Source organism: Gymnoscopelus braueri (genome assembly GCF_963280865.1).
Source record: "Gymnoscopelus braueri genome assembly, chromosome: 16".
Lineage (NCBI taxonomy): Eukaryota > Metazoa > Chordata > Actinopteri > Myctophiformes > Myctophidae > Gymnoscopelus > Gymnoscopelus braueri.
The window spans coordinates 4,846,462-4,868,436 of NC_137616.1; the positions used below are offsets into that span (position 1 = coordinate 4,846,462).

The following is a 21,975-nucleotide window of genomic DNA, read 5'->3' on the forward strand; positions in this document are numbered from 1 at the left end:
CTTTACCACACATCCCCCCCCCCCTTTAAGACCTGTCCCTTACATCCCTTTGCGGGACAGGAAATCAGCTACCACCTTTCCAGCACGGTACTTCACAGTGAACTTATAAGGCTGCAAAGAAAGGTACCACCGTGCTATTCGGCCATTTGTGTCCCTCATCCTATGGATCCATTGGAGGGCACGATGATCAGTCTCTAAAAGAAAGTATTTTCCCAGGATATAATACCTGAGAGTGTCAAGAGCCCACTTGATAGCAAGACCTTCCTTTTCGATAGTGGAATAACGTGTCTCTCTTGGGTAGAGCTTGCGGCTCACATACAGCACAGGTCTCTGGTCTCCTGCTCTCCCCTGCAGTAACACTGCCCCAAGACCAATCTCAGACGCATCGGTCTGCACTGTAAAGGGCAATGAAAAGTCAGGGCTCTGCAAGACAGGATCTTCACACAGACACTGTTTGAGGTCCTGGAAGGCTGCATCACACTCTGGTGTCCACTTGACTTTTGCAGGACAGGACTTCCGTGTCAGGGCTGTAAGTGGTGCTGCTCTGTCTGAAAAATTGGATTTAAATCTTCTATACCATCCCGCTAACCTGAGAAATGACCTGACCTGACGCTTGGTCGTAGGTGGTGGGCAGGATTGGACAGCTTCAATTTTGTCAATCTGAGGGCGAATTTGGCCTCTCCCTATTACATACCCCAAATACTTGACCTCTGACTTAACTAACTGGCATTTCTTAGCATTGACCACCAGCCCAGCCTGCTGAATACGCTGGAAGATGTCAGAGAGTTGCTGGAGATGTTCTTCCCATGTGGAGCTGTAGATGATGACATCATCGATGTAGGCTGTTGAGTAGGCTTCAGCCCCTCTCAGAACATTGTCCATGAGCCTTTGGAATGTCGCTGCTGCTCCGTGTAGGCCGAAGGGCATCACTGTGAAGCGATACAGACCAGAGGGCACTCGGAAGGCGGTAATGTCTTTGGCTCTCTCAGTGAGGGGAACCTGCCAATAGCCCTTACACAAATCAAGAGTAGTCAAATACTTTGCATTCCCCAAACGCTCTATCATTTCATCTACCCGTGGCATAGGATAGGCGTCAAAGGCAGAGACACTGTTCACTTTGATAAAATTGATACAAAACCTCAAGTCTGGACTGTCTTTCTTTGGCACCAGCACCACTGGACTACACCACTGGCTGTTGCAAGGCTCAATGATGCCCATGTCCAGCATCATGTCCACCTCCTTTTTGAGTGCAGAGACTAAGGTGGCTGGAATGCGGTAGCTGGACTGGCGAATTGGTGCTGTCTCCGGAGACAAAACATGGATGTCATGAGTAACCAGGTCTGTGCGTCCTGGTCGCTCACTAAACAGCCCCTCAGGAAAACAGTCTTTCAGTTCATTTTGCTTGGAAGGAACCAGGTGACTTACATCAGGGAGTGAAAAGGATTCAGAGGATGCAGGGAAGTATTGCTCCTCCAACTCTTCCTCATCAGTGACAACTCTGGCCAGGAGCTGTTGAGACAGAGGGATTCTGTCCTTCCATTCCCTCAAGAGATTTAAATGAAAAGTCTGATGTTTCTTCCGGCGCTCTGGCAGGTAAAGTTCATAGGTCACCGGTCCCATTTTGCGAGTGACCTCAAATGGACCCTGCCACTTGGCAAGGAGGCTGCTCTCAGAGCTGGGCAACAGCAACAACACCTTCTGTCCTGGTTGGAAAGTGCGTCGTTTACTGCTCTGGTCATAGCCCTTCTTCTGCCTCGCCTGTGCATTGTCAATATTTGCATGTGCCAATTCAGTTAGCTGCTCCAATTTGTCTCTCATCTTAAGCACATAGGACATCACTCCAACCTGCTTGGCTGGCTGCTCTCCTTCCCAGGCCTCTTTCAGAATGTCCAAAGGCCCTCTGACATGACGTCCATATAGGAGGTCAAAAGGGGAAAAAACAGTTGTTGCCTGGGGGACCTCTCTGTAGGCAAAGAGCAGGAACGGAAGCCACTGGTCCCAGTCGGCACCCGTACTGGACACAAACTTGCGGAGCATTGCTTTAAGGGTTTTGTTGAACCGCTCGACCATGCCATCGGTCTGCGGATGATAGGGGGTGGTTCGTATTCCCTTAATGCCTAAGAGGCGATAAACCTCTTTCAAAAACGTAGACGTAAAATTGGTTCCCTGGTCTGTAATTATCTCCCGGGGGACCCCCACCCTTGAGAATAGCTGTATTAAACAGTTAACGACCTGGCGACTCTTAACTTGTCTAAGGGGAAAAGCTTCCATGTATTTAGTAGCATAGTCACCAATAACAAGGATGAATCGGTTGCCTGATGAACTACGCTCTAAGGGGCCAACAACATCCATAGCGATGCGTGAAAAGGGCTCATCTATCACTGGCATAGGAATTAAAGGGGCCCTGTCACCTTTCTTTCCTGGGGCGGTTTGTTGACATTCTGCACAGGTCTTACAGTACTCTAATACTTCAATGTACATTTGGGGCCAGTAAAAGCGTGCAGCTATGCGGGCATAGGTTTTTGTCTGACCTAAATGTCCTGACCAGGGTATTGAGTGTCCTAGGTGTAAAACTGTGGGCCTCAAACCTTTTGGTACCACCAACTGGTCCCCTGTACTGGTGCGCCTGTACAAAATCTGTCCCTTGACCACAAACATTTCCTTGTCAAGAACTGAAACCTTTGTAGTCTCATCTACAATCTTCTCAAACAGTTTCTTGAGTGTCTCATCCTGTCTCTGCAATGCACTGATGTTACTGGGCAAAATGTCACAGTCTATGTCTGGCATTGTTGGCTCGGGCTCTACTAATTTAGTTCCCCAAACCTTCTCCTGTCGCTTCTGACTGCGGGTTTTCTTCCCCTTAGGCCTACTCTGCTTGGCCACCTCCCCAGCAAATGCTAGCTCCTCCCACCCCCGATCTAAATCTGAGCGTTGGGATCTAGTGACTACCAGGGCTTCCCTGTGGCTGTCTGAAACACAGTGTGGGGCACCAAAACTGTCAGAAACCTGGAACTGACTTAATAACTCATAGAGTATTGGCAAATCTCTTCCCAATACTACGGGATAGGGCAAATGTGCTACCACCCCTACTCTGAGAATGTACTCCTGTCCATCTATCTGAATAGAGATATCAGCAGTTGGAAAAGGCTTGCAGTCACCATGGACACAGGTTACATTAACCTGCCTTGCCTGTACCAACATATGATTGGGCAAATGGTCTTCTCTAATGAGAGTCTGGTCACTTCCTGAATCTAACAGAGCTTTGCAATAATGACCTGCTATACACACTTTAATCACACTGCCTGAACTTAGTATTGGCTGTTCTGGAGAAGGTGCATACACAGAGCTCAAGTGAGATTTCTTAACAGCAGTAACTGGGCATTCTACCTTAATGTGTCCTGGCTGACCACAGTTGTAACACACAGGGGGATCCTTCCTATCTGGTCTCCTATTAGGGGGATCCTGCTGTCTAAGGGGCCTGGCATCTTGAGATCTATTAAAGTTCCTAGACCCACTAACAGAACCACCTCCGGGATTACCATGGTAGGAGAGAGGTGTAGTGGTGGACTGGTAGCCCTTGGAAGACCTCCGGGCTGCAATGAAGGTCTCTGCCAGCTCAGCTGCTGCTCGTGACGTAGCCGGATCATCATCTTTGATCCACGTTCGCAGCTCTGGATTGAGGATGCGAAAGAACTGCTCCATGACAATGGCGTCCCCAATCTGCTCCTTGGATTTCTGTCTGGGGTTCATCCATTTGTCATAAAGCTCCTTCAGCCGTGTCTCAAGTTTTTTGGGAGTTTCACCAGCCTCCACTCTACTGGAACGGAATCGATCACGGTAAGTCTCTGGATTAATTTCAAATTTTAGCAAAATGGCTGCTTTCACCTGGTCAAACTGCATAGCAGAATCAATGTCCATGGATAGATAAGCTGCCCTTGCTTTGCCGGTAAGAAGGGGAACAAGATGAAGAGCCCAGTTGTCCTGGGGCCACCGACAAGCCAACGCAATGCGTTCGAAAGTGGCAAGATAGTGTTCGATGTCTTCATCCTCCCTGTAGGGCTGCATTTTCGGCCCTTTCCAATTAATCGGTGGTGGTGCTGAAGATGCGTGGCTTGATGAAGGAGACTCCGCCCCCTGCTCATCAGGAACCCCAAGAGAACCAGCCCTTCTGGCCGACTGCAATTCCCTGAGGTCAACAGGAGGGGGCGCTGTAGTGCCATCAGGTGTTTGTGCTCCCAGCGGCCTTCGCTCAAATCGGTCCAGCTGTATTTCCTGCTGCAACTGGCCAAACTGCTGCTGAAGGTTTCGCATCCGGAGCTCCTGGGTCTGATTATCTCCCTCTTTGAATCTCTCAGCTGTTGATTCAGGAGGAAGGTTTGGAAGTTGTGGCTCAGACTCTCCACCGTCTCTTGTGGTCCATCACCCGTGGCTCCTTCCTCCTCATTCAGGATCGGTTCCTCTTCAACATCCTCTGCAAAAGATGTCTGGTTGCCGCCCTCTTGGCGCGTTCCGGATCGGGTAGTTTTTTTGGTTGTCATTGTGGTTCTGTCACCCTTGATTGCCACTCATCCCACCACTGCCACCATATGTAAAAGAGTTATTTCGGATGAGGGCTAGGTAGACAGAATGACAAACCAAATGTTGCAATAATCCGGATTTATTTTTCTTAAGGTGCACAAAAAAAATTCAAAAATTGTTTCCAAAAAAGGTTATTCAAAAAAACAACTCTGTCAGACTGAGATACAGGGCCGAGCTTTAGCAGCAGCATTGTGCCCATGACTTTTCCTCTCCAGGCCTGAGACTAGACTGACTAATATCATGTACCTGTATGGCCTCTACCTAGTGGCCTCAACCATGTCTTAAAAGGACAGGTAACCTCAACACATTCACCTCCAATACTAGTGAACTCAAACAAAGAAAACATTTTCCAAACTTTACAGAAATCATTCAAATCAATCAAAAGGTAAGTATTAATCATATTTAACAACACACCTCTTTTCCATCATAATATACCTTATACAGAAAATGGTATGTCCCAATTCCCCTACCCCTCCATATAAGGAGCACTGTGGTCATGTGGTACTCTTTTCAGATCCTCAGACCAGGAAGAGGTCATGGCAAGTATGTGTGTTTGTTTGGTGTGGTGAGGAGCTTTAAACTGTTGAGATAAAATAAAGTGGTTATGTTTTAAACAAACAATTGTCTCTGTGTTGTTTGTATAAATGAAATGAGTATGAAATGAGTAGTATGATAAATGCATATGTTAAACAGAAAATAATGAAAATAATGGAACATGTGAGGCTATAAAGGTAAAGTGGGAAAGGCAGTGTCTGTCTTTACCACACTCTCCCTCAGCAGCGATTGGTGCTATTGTCAGCTGTTCGGACTCCTAACTCCACTTGAGCCAGATTTCTGTTCTGACGAAACTCCTAACACCACTTGAGCTGGATTTGGGTAAAGTGGTGATAATATAATGGCACATGCAAGTATCTGACAATATATATGTCACTATAACTTTGATGAGGCAGTATTGCTTTGTATTAGAAATATAAGGCTTTCTTCATTTCCTGAAAAACGTATATTTTGTTTTTTCATTTCCTGAAAAATGAGGACGTGGATACACTGGTGCCTCTTCAGGTAATGTCTGAAACTCTTGTCACACTGTCTACAGTAGCTACATTTTTTCTCTAGTGTGGATACGGTGGTGTCTATTCAGGTGAGTTGACTGGCTGAAACTCTTGCCACACTGTTTACAGAGGAACGGCTTTTCTCCATTGTGGATACGCTGGTGTGTCTTGAGTTCACCTGACTGACTGAAACTCTTGTGACACTGTTTACAGAGGTATGGTTTTTCTCCAGTGTGGATGCGCTGGTGTGTCTTCAGTTTACCTGACACACTGAAACTCTTGCCACACTGTTTACAATGGAAAGGTTTTTCTCCAGTGTGGATGCGCTGGTGTGTTTCTAAAGTATCTAACCGACTGAAACTCTTGTCACACTGTTTACAGAGGAAAGGTTTCTCTCCAGTGTGGATGCGCTGGTGTGTCTTCAGTCTACCTGACTGACTGAAACTCTTGCCACACTGTTTACAACGGAAAGGTTTTTCTCCAGTGTGGATCCGCTGGTGAGACTTTAAAGAATCTAACCGACTGAAACTCTTGCCACACTGTTTACAGTGGAAAGGTTTTTCTCCGGTGTGGACACGTTGGTGTGTCTTCAAGTGCCCTAACTGACTGAAACTCTTGTCACACTGTTTACAGAGGAAAGGTTTTTCTCGAGTGTGGACACGTTGGTGTGTCTTCAGGTCACCTAACTGACTGAAACTCTTGTCACAGTGTTTACAGAGGAAAGGTTTTTCTCCAGTGTGGATGCGCTGGTGTCCCTTTAAATGATCTAACCGATTGAAACTCTTGTCACATTGTTTACAATGGAATGGTTTTTCTCCGGTATGGACACGCTGGTGTGTCTTAAGGTGACCTGGACAACTGAACTTCTTGTCACACTGTTTACAGATGTGAGTTTTCTTTCCTAAGTAAGTCAGCTGATGTCTCTTTACTTCTGACTGAGTTAAAGTCTTGGTAAACTGCTGACTACTGTAAGATCCTGGTTCTTCTGTGTCTCCTTGCTGATGGCTCATTGTCAGGAGCAGCAGGTCATCGTTAAAGGTTCTGCTATACATGGTCTGTAATGGGCCAAGAGTTGAACAACAGAATATTACACTTCTGGATCTCTGCTGGAATGTCTCCTCTCGATGTGCCATATGCCAGACTGTCATTCACACTGTGTCATTTGCTTTTAAGCCGAGCTAACCAAACACTTGCATCATCACTGATGATGGTCAGCCATACCCAAATATGGAGTTCCATGTCAGTCATTGAGTTAAAGTGCAACTTACAGGTTAACCCTTTAAAGGTCACACCAAGAAAAAAACAAAAGTAATAACAATCAATTACATATTTTTTAACAGACCCAACAGTTTTCTAAATATAGGCCTCTATCAAACGGTTGAGATGTCATTTTATGGTAATGGTAAAAGTTTCATGCATTTACATTGATTTATATGCATATGCTTAGATGAAGAAAAAGTCAAAATAAAGTGCAAGCCTATGTAGAAATAAACCAGTGTGGTGTGGGTGGTGGCTGATTTAGGCAATTACACCTGGCTCGAGTCCAAACTAATAGGCTCTATGCACAGCAGCCATATTGGAAAGAAATTGGGCCTCTTCCTTACTTCCTTCACAGGCATTACCAATTAGTCCATGAGCAAGACAAGATTTGATTATCAAATGAGTGGGCAAAACCGTACAAGTATTAAATTGTTCAATATAAGTAAATAAATATATGATAACCTTTCAACAGGAGTAGCTTTTTCATATTTATCACACATTTTGTTATTTTCACCATACTTACGTGACAGGTGAAAAAAATGACAAAATGTATCATCATAATGAAACTTCCCCAGTTGATTACTTACATGAAGACAATGATTTATCGTGATTTAACACAATATTACGTCTAGTCCTGTATTAAGTTAAACATTATAAAACAAAATGAGAGAGTGAGCGAGCATGCTCGAGGGGGGGGGGGTTATTTTAGAGGAATTGCACAGAGAGAGAAGCCTATAAGCCTAGCATGCTGCTTAGCAGAAATGGAAAATATACCGTATATTTGAAAGATATCTTTGTGAATGGAATGACAAACAAGACGACAGCTTCCTGTGTGGGACTTTTAGGAGGCAGAAGTACATCTACAGACATAGTTGTCTGGCTTCCAGAACAACATCTGTAAAAGTCTCAAAAGCAAGACAAAACAAAACAGTTTGCAGTCAAACAAACCTGCTTCAGCACGTCCCAGTCGTAGGTTTCTTGTCCCACCATCACTCCCTGTAACTCGTCTGGTTGGAATAAGTCCACCACATCTCTGTCACACACCTTGTAGAAGCCTCCCTTGAACTCCTCAAACACTTTCTCCACAGATGTGTTGAATGCATAGTTGACAAAAGCGTCAACTAACTCCTTCCTAGTAAACAAAATAAAAAATAAAAATCAAGGGATCAATTCAGAAGAACAAAATATAACCAAGCAATTATGTAAACTAGTCCATACCCGTTGGGACGCATGCGCAGTTTGATTATTCATCCCATAGGTCGCGGGGCCATCCCACAGCTGGGGAGCCATAAGAACGATAAGAACGATAATAAACAGCTGACATTTGGGGAAATCGAAAAACGGGCTTCGCTGTTCCGCGCACATGGTAATGGTCAATGTCTGTGTGCAAATGCAGAGCAATTGCTCCAGCCACTGAGGAGAACCGGGCAGAAGAGATTTTGGTCTCACCACGATTTTGGGCTCACCACACAGAGCTTTGTAGAATTATAGGAGGATTGATAGCCGTCAGAATAGGCATTTGATCAAAAACATGTACATGTATAATGTATTACATGTACGGTACATGCACTGTATGAATGGGGAGCTGCAGACAAACTTTAGGCGCTACTTTATATCCAGGATGCAGAGTTGACCGAAGTCTCCTTTACTTTCATTCTCAAGTACTATCAACTGATTCGATACAACTTGAACTCCGCTGAGTTGACAGCGTGGCCTAAACAACTCACTCAACAAGCTGCATACCATTATGTCAGAGTCAAAGTTTCCAGAAGCAAAGGTAGATATAGTCTGATATAGGTGAGGTATGTGGTTTACAGAGCAGTTATAATCAGCAAATACTTAAACTATGTAATAAAAAAGTATTCCTCTCTATACATACTTGTTTGAGCTTGTGACATGCTTTCCCTTTTCTTTTGGATCAAGTTCAACATCACTGCCGTCCCATCGAACCTATAGAATACAATTATTAAATGTACATTAGCACGACCCACACCTAACTTGGTCTACAGAAGGAATCTCAGAAACATCACCTACAGTATTGTACATGTTACAGTAAATAAACAAAGGTATATCAATATATTTACCAGTATATGTGTACATTTACGTTTTGGAGTTGGTAACGGTATTTAGTACCCTGCCTGGGTTATCTATAGCTTTTCCACAGGGATGTCTACATTACCCATTGTAAATCTATAGACCTCCAGGTAAATGTGCACTTGGTTCACTTTGTATTTTGATATTGTACAACACAGGATCTCTACAGATGTACCTAAATTCATGGTGGGAAATGTATACATTTGGCCCTGGTGGAAATGTATAGATAAACTGGGAAATGCATACAGGTACAGTTCCAATGGGAAATGTACCCATTTACCAATACATACATTTTTTTCTACATTTACTGTGTCATACAAAGTGTATGATAATTGATTGATAATTCAACCCACCGTGAAAGTCATCAGCATGTTATCAGCAACATTGTCAGTGTACTCTTCCAAGGTGCAACACAAGCTCCTGAAAGTGTTGAAACAGAGAGATGTATTCATTTGTAAGTGTCTTACTGTACCTCTGAGCATTGGTGTAAATTAAGTTAGTACATTTACTGTAAAAGTACTGTACTTAAGTACAATTTCAGGTATTTTTACTTTACTGGAGTATTTCCAATTCTTTTACTTCTACTCCACTACACCTCAGAGGCAAATATTGTACTTTTACTCCACTACAATTATTTTAAAACTCGTAAACTAGTTACTAGTTACTTTGCAGATATAAATTATTATATGATAAAACATCCATTAACCACTTCAGCCCTATGTTATACCTATTTGAAAATAGCAGATCTACAAGCTCACAACGCGTCGCGATGCAACGCGTTCTGAGCTTGTAGATCTGCTATTTTCAAACATTTCAGTATTTTTACTTTTGGTACTATAAGTACATTTTGATGCCAATACTTTTGTGCTTTTACTCAAGTAACATTTTGAACACAGGCCTTTTACTTGTAACAGAGTATTTTTATATAGTGGTATTGCTACTTTTACGTATAAGTATAATATCTGAGTACTTCCTTCCACCACTGCCTCTGAGGTGCCAAATAAATCTTCTCCATGATGGAAACACATTTATTGCACTAGAGGTTGGGGCCACTATGCAGCCCTCACATCTAGAGTTCAACACCTACATGGCACCGCCCATCCAACCCATGTCTGTCGTGGGCGCGTTATTATGGATCCCACTGCAGCTCCAGGCAAACCCCGCTGTGATTGGTCAGTGCAGTCGCTGTGATTGACAGTTCTCGTTTTTGCAACTATGCCTAAACCTAACCTTAACCCTAACCCCAGTAAAACTATGCCTGCCAGGGAGCCAATCAGACAGGTAAGGCGGGTCTATATCCTGGAGCGTAGGTGGGATCCATAATCACGCGTCGTGGGCTTTGTCAGAGAACCCATTGTACCCGTCTGTCTGTGTCCCCTTTGTTCCCATATATGGAGTAAGGCTGTAACAACGAATCGATTCATCGATTTAAAATCGATTAATACATTTGACATTAAATGTAATGTAATAATGTAAATGCTTTAAATCATAGGGGGAGACGAGCAGTCTGTTCCTCCTTGAGAGTTGCGCATGCGCACGAGCGACCGCAGCTGACAACAAGCCGGCTAGCATATTGGCGGCGTCCACTAGTGCTGCAGCAGCGTCTTGCGATCGCACCAAAAGATCTAAAGGCTGGGAGCATTTCACTCTGAACAGAGAAAAGAAAAAAATGACCTGCAAACATTGCAAGCCGGACTTTGCTTGGCACGGGAGCACAAGCTCAATGAATGAGCATCTGAGGAGAAAGCATATGAGTTTTGGAGACGGATGAAGACTCGCCTCGGTGTGTTTGCTTGTGGGCTTGCCTATATAAGACTGAGTTGTCTTGGCTTTTAACATTTAAAAATTAACTTTCCACTGCGGAAAGCCTGGTTTCTTTTTATTGTTCAGTACTGGTCAGGATTCAGGTCCAGTCAGTCTATTTATTGCATTGCAAACATTAATGCTAGGACGTGATCAATTCACTTAGCAGGCTGCTGATCCGGTCTGAGGCGGAAACACTATGGGCCCTATTCACGGGGGAATTTGAACAAACCACTAATTAGGGATTTCGGACTAGGCAAGAGGCGTTTCCCCGCAAAATTCGGTATTCTATGGCACCCCCCTCACCCGCCAAACACCTGAGCTACCCGTTACATTATGCATAGGTGTGGTTTGGGCGTTACAATGATAAAACCAATCACGTGCCAGAAGCCATTGCCTTTAAGAGAAGACTGCGCTAGCCGTCATCCCGATCCAATATATGCTCTAGCCTATCTACCTGTCTGCACTGTTGCCTGGTCTGATTATTATAAGCCACATTGGGCTTGTTTTCCTTCTTTTTTTTTTTTTTATCCAAATACATTTTTATATTAATTTGTAGCCTATTGTGTTCACAATAAGCTTGTCATATTAGTCAGATCCGGAATAGTATATGAAAGCCATTTAAAATATGTATACTATTGGTACACACTGGCTGCTCCCAAATAATTAATTACATCATGTTGCGACAACGCTCCTACGTGGTACACAGACAAACAGTAGCACATGGGTATAATAAATTGGACAGTTTTAGGAAAGGTCTATAGCCTATGTACTCACGTTGGCTGTTATCGTTCTATTTCCACCGTTCTAATGGATTCCAGGGGTGTGTAAACATCTCTGAAGTTGCTCCATAGTTTCCTCTGAAGTGACGCAGTTAAAGTTAACTTACATCCATATTGTCCCCGTTATCTTTCATCATCCACCTTTGTTCAGTAATCCCGAACAGAGCTAAACTTTAAGTTTACATCAATCAAAGCCTCTCAAACCCAGACACATTGCTGCGATGCGTATGTGCGTTGCCTACCCAAAATAACAGACATACAAGCTATCAACGGCGCTGCGTCATGTCGTGTCGACAGCTTACAGATCTGTTATTTTGGACAGCATACAATGAGGCGCGCGCGCGCCACGGAGTAGCCTATCACTAAACCAAAAACATTACATTACGTGGTCAACAACATACTAGACATGTAACTTGCTTGGAGCTTTTAATGCAGTGGTTCTCAACCTGTGGGTCGAGACCACAATGGAGCACCCAACGCCTGGCGAGCTTGTAGATCTGCTATTTTCACAATATTTATCTGTGGAACCGAGTCAAACAAAATGGGGGGGTCCCCAGTTCAAATATGGTTATTTTGGGGGGTCATGAACGTAGCGTTTACGCGGGGAATATAATAATAATATAGGCTAATATATATAATATAGGCTATAATATAATATTCACCCGCACGTCCCGCAGCATGGGTTTAATGAGACAGCAGCCAAAATGAAAATCACACTATGATCCGATCATCTTATAAAAAATGTAAGTGCTTAAGATTTTAGCCCAAACCCAACGGGACCCGACCCGGCCCGTCGGCACCGGCTGAGCCGGGTCTAAGTTTTTTTTACATCCAAATAAATTCACATATTAATTAATTTGTAGCGTAGGCTATTGTGTTCACAATAAGCAACTTGTCATATTAGTCAGATCCCCAAGAGTATATGAAAGCCATTTAAAATAGTTATATATTCCTACACAGCTGATGCCAAATAATTAATCAACAGTGCAGCGCAACGCTAAAGTAGCCTAGGTCAAATCAATCACTGTCTTGTCATGACGCAGCAGTAGAGAGCTCCCTTTAAAGTTTAAACCATAACATGACATAAATAATGGATCTTCAGAACTTTCTTCATGTCTTTTTCACCTCAAAATAAATGTTGGATTATTTCTTCAAATGAAAGCACAGGCAGCGGCCAGAAGGTAACATTTGATGTGATTTCTCCATTGCAAAAATGATTACGGTTATTCTATGAAACATATATTTCATAGAATAACCATAATCATTTTTAAAATGGTTATGGGGCAGTGTATATATTTATATAGCCCTATTTGCTCCAAGCTGTTTTTTAAATAAAATATAGACTGTTGGAATAGAGTAGAATGACTCCTGTTCTTAACGAATTACCAAGATTTAATGAGAAATAAGGCTTCTTTAGAAAAATGACTGACGGGCTGGGCTGGGTCTAATTTGTCAATTATTAGTCGAGCCGGGCTGAAATATTTAGGGGATATGAAAGCTCTAGTTAGTAGTTTGAAGTGCTCATGTGGCCTTAGAGTTGCTTCTTTTTGTTTTCATAGACCTGCGGACTGCGGTTGCTTATTTCTCTCCAAGGCTGGCAACACGGCTCATGGTCCAACGCACAAAGCCATTGTAGTGTCTGTGTGCACTTGACGGGTGATTTTATAAACCAGCGGGTGCTTCTAGAATCCACTATCCCCCGTCCCCAAGCCGTACCCATGTGTGTCTGTAGAATTGCAATGTGGGGGATATAGCAACAACACGCCCACGGGCACACCTCCACGCGCAAATAACGGCGTCGGCATAATGGTGACGGGTAGAGCAGGTGCTAGAATAACCTATTGGGGCGGCGCAGCTCCATTATCAGGTTAAGGGTAGCGTTGCGGCTGGGAAAACTGGCACAGAATAGAGCGGATGTGCGTATATATGTATGTGTAATTACCGGATACAGTAGGCGGGCTCTAGACCGGATCCGAGCGCTGAGCAGTAAATAGAAACCAGGCTTTAGCATCAGTGTTGCCAGATCTGCTTATTATAAGCTTTTTAAGATTTTATTGAAAATAGCAGATCTACAAGCTCACAACGTGTCGCTCGCGATGCGACACGCTGTGAACTTGTAGATCTGCTATTTTCAAATAGCCTATGTATAATATACAGTAGGTTTAAGTACTAAGTATTAAGTGCTCATGTGGCCAACAATAGTCGCTTCTTTTGGGCTTGTTTTCCTAGACCTGGCTGCTTGTTTCTCTCACAGAATCTAGCTACACTGTTTAGCACGCAGCCCTGCACATTAAAGCCAAGACATCTACGATGTGTTCAGAGAATGCACTTTCGTGTGTTCAGAGAATGCACTTTCTTTAATTGAGTTAACAGCACTTTGCCTACAGCAACCCACATGATTTTGGGGGGTACCCGGATGACAGTAAAGTGTCAATTTAAGGACTTATACCCTTTTAATACCTAAAAAGACCATTACTGGGATCAAGGGTAATCAAAAAACTCTATATAAAAACTTGTCAATTGTGAAATAATATATATAGCTGATCTACAAGCTCTATCTCAATCTATTTTGTAGATCAGCTATTTTCACAATATTTATCTGTGGAACCGAGTCAAACTAAATGTGATGCCTCAACTCCTACAATTCCAAGTGCTTGCCAGGGTAGGGGGTTCCCTGTTATATGATTATTTTGGGGGGTCCCCTCTCCCCAGTTCAGATATGATTATTTTGGGGGGTCCCCTCTCCCCAGTTCAAATATGATTATTTTGGGGGGTCTCCAGTTCAGATATGATTATTTTGGGGGGTCAGCCTCAAAAGGTTGCGAACCACTGTCCTAGACTCCTAGGATACACAAGTTCAGCAGCACCTTTTTTATTTGATTGATTGAATACTTTAGTAACAGTTTTGTTATGTTGTTGATATACTGTATTACAGAGAAAAAATATGTTTTATATTCAGTATCTTTTGTATTTGATTGATTGAATACTTTAATAACAGTTTTGTTATGTACTACTACTTACAGTAACAGTACAGTTGTTGTGCAGTCAAGAAAGCTGTAATAAAATATTACCTTTGAAGGAAGTATTCATTATTATTGTCTTTATTGTTAGTTAGAACATGCCTAAAACAACCTAAAATCTAAATTATAAGGTAATTGCTAAATAAGTGCGATAATCCGATTAATCGATTAATCGTTAAGATAATCGACCGATTCATCTATTATGAAATTAATCGCTAGTAGTTGCAGCCTTAATATGGAGATCTCTGTATCTGTCTGTCTACCTGTGTCCCTTTTATGCCCATATATGGAGAATGGAGATCCCTCATTAGTAGCCTACATACCCAAATCCTGTATATTGGCTTGCCCATATATGGGCATATCGGTCGGATCGGTGGTTCTGGACAACCGCATATCCAAACGACTCGGCGGCGAGCACCGCACTCCCTCGAGTCATTTTCCGGGAGCGTGCCGTGTTTCTAGTCGGTCGGTCCCATATATGCACATCACTATATATGGGCATAGTGGTTGGATCTGTGGCTCTGGACAACCGGATATCCATATATGCCTGTATATGGGCATATTCAGGGTTGCACAGAACTTTTTAGGTCTTGTACTCAGAAGAGCACCTGGAGATGTGACTTGGTGCGCACCAAATAAATGGTCCGGTCCCGTTTAGTCAACGGGGGGGGGGGGATGTGGTATTCAGCACGGTGCCCACCGGGACAGTTTTGTCAACGACGGACGGACGGACGGACGGGGGGGGGTTGGGGGGTGGGTGCTGCGCGAGAAAAAAGGACGCTCAGCTTCCAAATTCCGCAGTTTTTCACTTTTTTTTTTTTTGGTGAACCCCCCAAGGTTGGTGCCCTGTGCTGCGCTGCTTTTATCTGCCAGATTGGGACATTCAAGGCATATTTTGCACCATTACGGTGCGTTCATCATCGGTGACGAGTGCCTCTAACAGCCGCTGCTGGTTGTGTGCAGCGAGCTGCGAGTCGCAGCGTGTCTGTGTGTAAGGATGCGAGGCAACACTCACACAATCACGTGCAGCATGCGTCCCCTCCTCCTGGGCAATGGCTGTACATGGGGCCGACGCGTGCTTTAGCGTGATTGTGTGAGTGTGGCTTCAGGAAGTAAATTCCTAGCCTCGATCTCCAGGCTTTTATTTTTTAGTTTTGCTAAAAAATAAAGGCTTGGAAATTCCTGTCCCAGCTGTTGGTACGCAAAAGCGCCTCGCGTCGTCTGATGTGCCGCGCATTATTTATTTTGGGTGCGCATGCGCACCTGCGCACCAGTTATGTGCACCCCTGTATATATGGGCGTATCAGGTTTGTTTATGGTTATGTTAGAGTGACGTGGCCGAGGTCCGCCTGCTGGCCCTCCCAGTAACCAATTTGAATATAATATAGAATGTGCAATTTATCTTGGTTGTTTTATGTTGTTTAAGCTTCCTTTAACAATTTAAAACAGCATTGCCAGAGACTCCCATTTCCATGTGTGATATATGATAATGTAAGCTGTTAGACTAGAGCAATAACACTTTCAAAAAAACGATTTATACAAACCAGGGGAGGGGAAAATATTGCTGACCTCCACCCCTGCATGAATGTGATCCCTTGTTTAGATAGTCACATGAAGCCTTGTGACAGATACAAGTTACAAAAATAACGTTTTTGTCATTCATTCTTACTCTCCAACTATGGGTTCAAACTCCTTCATGTCGTCCAATGAGGGTTTGATGTTCAGCAGCTTCTTGAAGAGGACCAATGGGAAGGGCAGGTTGATCATGTTGTGGTTGTACAGAGCAATGCCAACAAGAACCCCAAACAGGAAGTAGCTCTTCACCTCAACTCTGGGCTGTTGGCATAGCGGTAGAACATGATGAGGTTAATCAGGAGATATAAAGGAATGCAATAATATGAACATGGGTAGGCCGCCCAGCCTGGCGGAGATAGGCGCACCGCGGAGCCCCACTTTCTAGTTTGAACGTTCACTTTCTGAAAGTGAAGAACTGCAGTACTACCCTCCGATTTGTTATATCACACATCTGGGCATTAGGAGCCATCAGCTCACCAAACACATGGAAGAAAAAGTCTCTTCTGTTGACATCAGTCAGCTTCAAGTCCTCCGAAAACTGCACCTATGAAACAAAAAGCATTGAAAATTGTAAATTGGTACTGGCAGCTATGATAGGCTATCAATATTGTAATATATTGATCTCCGTCATCTATCTATACATTTACAGAATCTCTTTCTCTGTCTGTCTGTCTGTCTGTCTGTCTGTCTGTCTGTCTGTCTGTCTGTCTGTCTGTCTGTCTGTCCTGGGCATAACTCGGGCACCGTCTGACCGCATGACTTCAGACTTTGCTTCTGTGTCCCAAAGGTGTGCAGTGACAAGTGGGAGTTAGACCAAACAGAAAAAAACCCCATGAATATCTGTATCTATCGGTCCGTGGGTCTGTGGGATGCACTGAATCTCTGTGTGTTTGGGCCAATTGGGGGGGGGGGTTGACACATTGGCATCACCGAATAGCTGAGCTTTGAGTCACGCTTGTGCCTGTGCGCCAATAATAGGGAGCGTGTACAATGGAACTCCATGATTCGCGTATGCTCATGTACGTCATCAACGCGACGTCAGCTATTTCTGACGGTTTCTGATCAGGGATCCCCATATTTCGTATGGTAGTGGATATCGCACTGGGTACAACCGGTACTCTGTACAATGGGTATTCTTTAACGGTTGGGGCATGCATTCTCAACTTGCATCGTTCCCGACCTGAGTAGTGTACCTAACTGGGTACTAACAATGGGTACAGCGAGTACAGTATGTTAAATGATTTAAACAACATGTTTACACTCATGTGTATCTACTGTATTTATTTTCTTGCCCTCTAATCGTTTTTTAACTGCTGTACTGTCTTTGTTGCTGTATTTCCCTACCGGGATTAATAAACGTCTTGACTTACTGTTAGTTCCCTCTGGAAAGCACCGTAGTCAGCTGCACCTAGTTGTCTGAAGGTGTCCTCCACAAGGTGTGGCCGTCTCAGCTTCAGCTGGAAAACCGGGACAGGGCTAACCTCTGCCGGTGTCCAGTCCACTCCAGGCCACGCCGCAGACCATCCGTCAGCCAATCTGCGAATTCTCTGTAATTACAAACAATGGTACTTATTGTCTCCGCCAGCCCGAAAGGCATGGCGAGAGAGTATGTTTTGCACCCTGTCCGTCCGTCCGTCCGTCCGTCCGTCCGTCCGTCCGTCCGTCCGTCCGTCCGTCCGTCCGTCCGTCCGTCCGTCCGTGTGTCTGTGAACAGCTAATCTCCCTCACCGTTGGCCCGGTTGCTGTGAAACTGTGCGCACACACTCCCTGGATGCCAAAGCCGAACCTCTGCCCCGAATTTTTCAGATTGGCCTGTTATAGCGCCACCAAGAGGCCGATTTGTTCAAAACACATTTTTGGATATCACTCCTACAGATTGTGTCCAAACCTCACGCAAATCGGTACACAGTATCTCTAAAGTCATGTGATCAACACGGATCTGTCCGATTCTCCATATTCCATCCTGATTGGCTAAGATTGGCTTCCAAATTTTGCAAGATTGGTTCGTTTTCAACAAAATGCCTCAAATTATCAACGCAGCATGCTATTTCCGTGAAGTTTTCGTGCATATTCCCACTACGCCGAGAAAGAAATGCCATTTGAAAATTTTCAAATCAGCCTCATGGTGTCGCTATAACAGGCCATTTTGGCCTCATGTAGGCCAGACCCCCTGGGTCTGGCCTACATGAGGCTTTGTCGGTCTGTCCCTCTTTTCCTCTTTTCCTACCCAGCCAATCAGATGTCGGCATGACGTCACCTCAACGTCACCTCGAGTATTTAACCACTAGGGGTCTGGCACATCCAGGTCTCCTGCACCGATCTGCGCGAAACTTTGCACGCACACTCCCTAGAGGCCAAGGAAAAACCTTTGCCCTTCTTTTTGCCAGACCCAAGGGGTCGGGCTTACATGAGGCTTTGTACCTGTTTCGTCCATACATGGGCATGGTCACTTTGTCCTCCGGCCCCAGCCAAAAAAAAGTCTATCACTTTGTCCTCCGGCCCCAGCCAAAAAAAATTCTGTCCCCCAAAAAAGTCTGTCCATACATGGGCATAGAAGGGACACACGTCGTGCGAAGTCTGTCCCCCTTTCGTCACGAACTATTCATGACATCATTATTATGTCACAAGTATGTGATTAAGTAAAGCTTAAAAGCTTAATCATTCTGGGTCTGGCAGAACCAGGTCTCCTGGTCTTGTTTCACATCTGCCTTTTAGAGCGCCACCAGGAGGCCGATTTGTGCAAACCGCAAATCGGTACACAGTATCTCTATAGTCATGTGATCAACACAGATCTGTCAGATTTTTCAAATTCCATCCTAATTGGCTAACATTGGCTTCCAAAGTTTGCAGGAGAGGTCCGTTTTGAACAAAACGCCTCAAAACATGAACACAGCGTGCAATTTCTGTGAGATTTTGCACGCACATTCCCTCTAGGCCGAGTAAGAAATGCCACCCTTTTCAGATTGGGGTCAACTATGTAGATTTATTAATACAGACAATTATTTAAGGGGACACATCTGTGAAATTTCTGCATCTGTGAATATTTTTAGATTTGAGCTAAAAAGCATTATTTTACACTTTGGCTATTCAAAAATAGCAGATATACAAGCTATGCAAGCTCATATATACGAGCTTGTAGATCAGCTATTTTTGAAAAATCAAGAACATTTTTGCAAATATTCGATTTTTTTTTTCCATTTGTAACTCAAATCTTTGCTTCTGGGGGGTCTGAATGGCCCAAAGAAATAAAAAAATGACACAGATGCGTTCCCGGTCGGAATGGGTTGATATACATAATATCCTATACGGTACCTTTGCGCAGAATGCATCAATGTTGAACATCGCCAACTTGCAACAGAGGGTGAGGACAAATGGGTAGCGGCAGAAGATGGTTGGTGTGTCTTTCGTATCCCTCTAAGAAAAACATCCATCATTTATCTACAAATCACCTTGAAGTGGAATACCCGTAAAGCTAAGGTTGAGAAATTCATGCTACTTGTCAAGTCTACTGTAGACAAAAAGTAGCCGATCTACAAGGGTGAGGCTGTGGATCTGCTATTTTTGGCAAAGAGGTTTGTTAGAGGGAAAAAAGAGCAGACCAAGTACAGAGCCAAAGTTTCCTAAGTATTGAGGGTTTAAGTTGTCTGAAAATACACATTAACATGAATCCAATATATTATAGTAACGATTATGTGTAAACAAAAAAAAGCATGAATTTACACAACACTGATGATAGTGCTATCAAACAAGTCTATGAAGCCATCAATGAAATCTATGAAAAAGTTTAATCTCCCCATGCAGCACAATTTTATACATGTAGTGGGGTCCCTGCCAGTGTTGATTTTGTTGACTAAAACTATGACGAAAAATGTTCGTCGACTACCTTTTTTCACTGACGAAAACAAAATAACTAAGACTAAATATATTGTCAATTTCGTCAACAAATAAAAACTAGATTCAATGTTAGTGAGGGACTAGTGGAGAAGAGATCCAGCAGAACTAAAAGACAAGTCATTTTATGTTTGGTTGCGCTCGGGCGTTGCGCTCTGAAAATAGCAGATCTACAAGCTCACAACATAGATCTGCTATTTACAGCATGCAACCAAGTGTAAAATCTGCCATTACGACGCCATCAAGGCACCGCCACAATACGTTTTAGTCGACTAAATCAACTGTAGTTTTAGTCGACTAAAATCTTATGATATTTAGTCGACTAAAACTAGACAAAAACTAAAACATTCCAGACGACTAAAATATGACTAAAACTAAATGGAATTTTATTCAAAAGACTATGACTACAACTAAATCAAAATTTGCTGTCATAATCAACACTGGTCCCTGGTTCATCTCCATCAGGGATCCGTGGCCTGAAAAACATTTAAGACCCATGCTCTATGGAGCTGCTTTATATCCTTCATATTTAGCTAACCCAGCCTTGGTTACAGAGTTGTTCAAAATATTTTTCAACACAGGAATTACCGTAATAAAATCGATAGAGGCATTGTTGGAATCTTCACAACACAAGGTAGCTTCAATAAATATATGTCTTTACCTTCGTGCACCCACGCCATAGAATGATATCTCTGAGTGGACACACACTACTGGAGATTTCTTCCACATAAAAGGTGCTCAGTGGGACCTTTGAAGACCCATGTTCGTTATTTGCCTGTAAAGACAAACAAAAAGTGGTCATCCAAGTTACACAAGGAAATGTGATCCTTTTTTCTTTTTTTTACTGTGTAGTTCCACTTCTGTTGTGTGGGTTACAACAAAAGAAAAGAAAGGCATTTGAGATGAATGAGTAGTACTGACTTTGAAGAGCATTTCGAGGACTTTTAGCAGATAGTTAATCCCTGGGGTGTACATTTCCAAAAGGCCATTTGACAGCATGAAGGACAGGGCGTTTCTGAACACCAGGATGGCCCTCATCAGATTGGGGGGTGTTAGAGAAGCCCACCAGCCTCCTGTAGCGGACAACACAACACACACGTCCCGTCATTTATCACATATCGATGCTGTCGGGCAGAAACCTCGTATCTCTTTATTTCAACTTTTTCGTAAATGAATGCCCTACTTGAACATACTACAGCGTCACACAAAAGCAGCAGATCCGCAAGCTCGAAACGCAGGGCGACGCGTTGTGAGCTTGCAGATCTGCTACTTTTGCTGTTTTTGAATTTGAATCCTGAAAAGTAGGCCTAACAGGTTTCCACCCAACAGGGACGATATCCGGCCCTCATTTGTGGTTCAGGACCCCCAGGGGGGTCCCCAGATGACAGTGAAGTGACAATTCCATTTTTGAATACCTAAAAATAAAATTGAATGAAAAAAGACCATTATTGCATCAAAAATAATCAACAAACTATACTATAAAAACAGGTCAAACATTGGCCAAATAATATAAGAAAGAGGCAAACATTTTGAAAATAGCAGATCTACAAGCTCACAACGCGTTGCGAACAGATCTGCTATTTTCATAATATTTATCAGTGGAACCGAGTCAAACAAAATGTGATGCCTCAACTCCTACAATTCCAAGTGCTTGTCAGGGTGGGGGGTCCCCAGTTCAAATATGATTATTTTGGGGGGTCGCGGCCAGAAAAGGTCGAGAACCATTGTACTAAAAAAAATCAGTAAACTATCTGGCACCAATCGTGTGGAGCCAGCAGCACTGATCACACTGGTTGGCTAAGCCCTGGGACTCGGTTGGTGTGAAATGTTGCACAACCATAAACAAAAGATTCTACTAATTACCAAAACAACAACCTATGGAACTCAACACTATCATATGTGTTTATGACCAGTAAGGAGATG

The 21,975-nt window shown here is 43.5% G+C and overlaps 1 pseudogene across 1 annotated transcript in view; it reads right to left on the bottom strand.

Moving 5' to 3' along the window:
* LOC308102633 (putative E3 ubiquitin-protein ligase HERC6) overlaps nt 1-21,975 on the bottom strand; it is a 33,685-nt pseudogene that overhangs the window by 2,075 nt on the left and 9,635 nt on the right. The window contains exons 13-21 of the transcript XR_013934997.1: nt 20,974-21,144; nt 20,714-20,827; nt 19,474-19,575; nt 17,532-17,708; nt 16,560-16,705; nt 16,256-16,422; nt 9,335-9,401; nt 8,767-8,837; nt 7,836-8,019 (exon numbers count right to left, since the gene is read on the bottom strand). The product of XR_013934997.1 is annotated as a putative E3 ubiquitin-protein ligase HERC6 (transcript). The remainder of the gene's footprint in view (nt 1-7,835; nt 8,020-8,766; nt 8,838-9,334; nt 9,402-16,255; nt 16,423-16,559; nt 16,706-17,531; nt 17,709-19,473; nt 19,576-20,713; nt 20,828-20,973; nt 21,145-21,975) is intronic.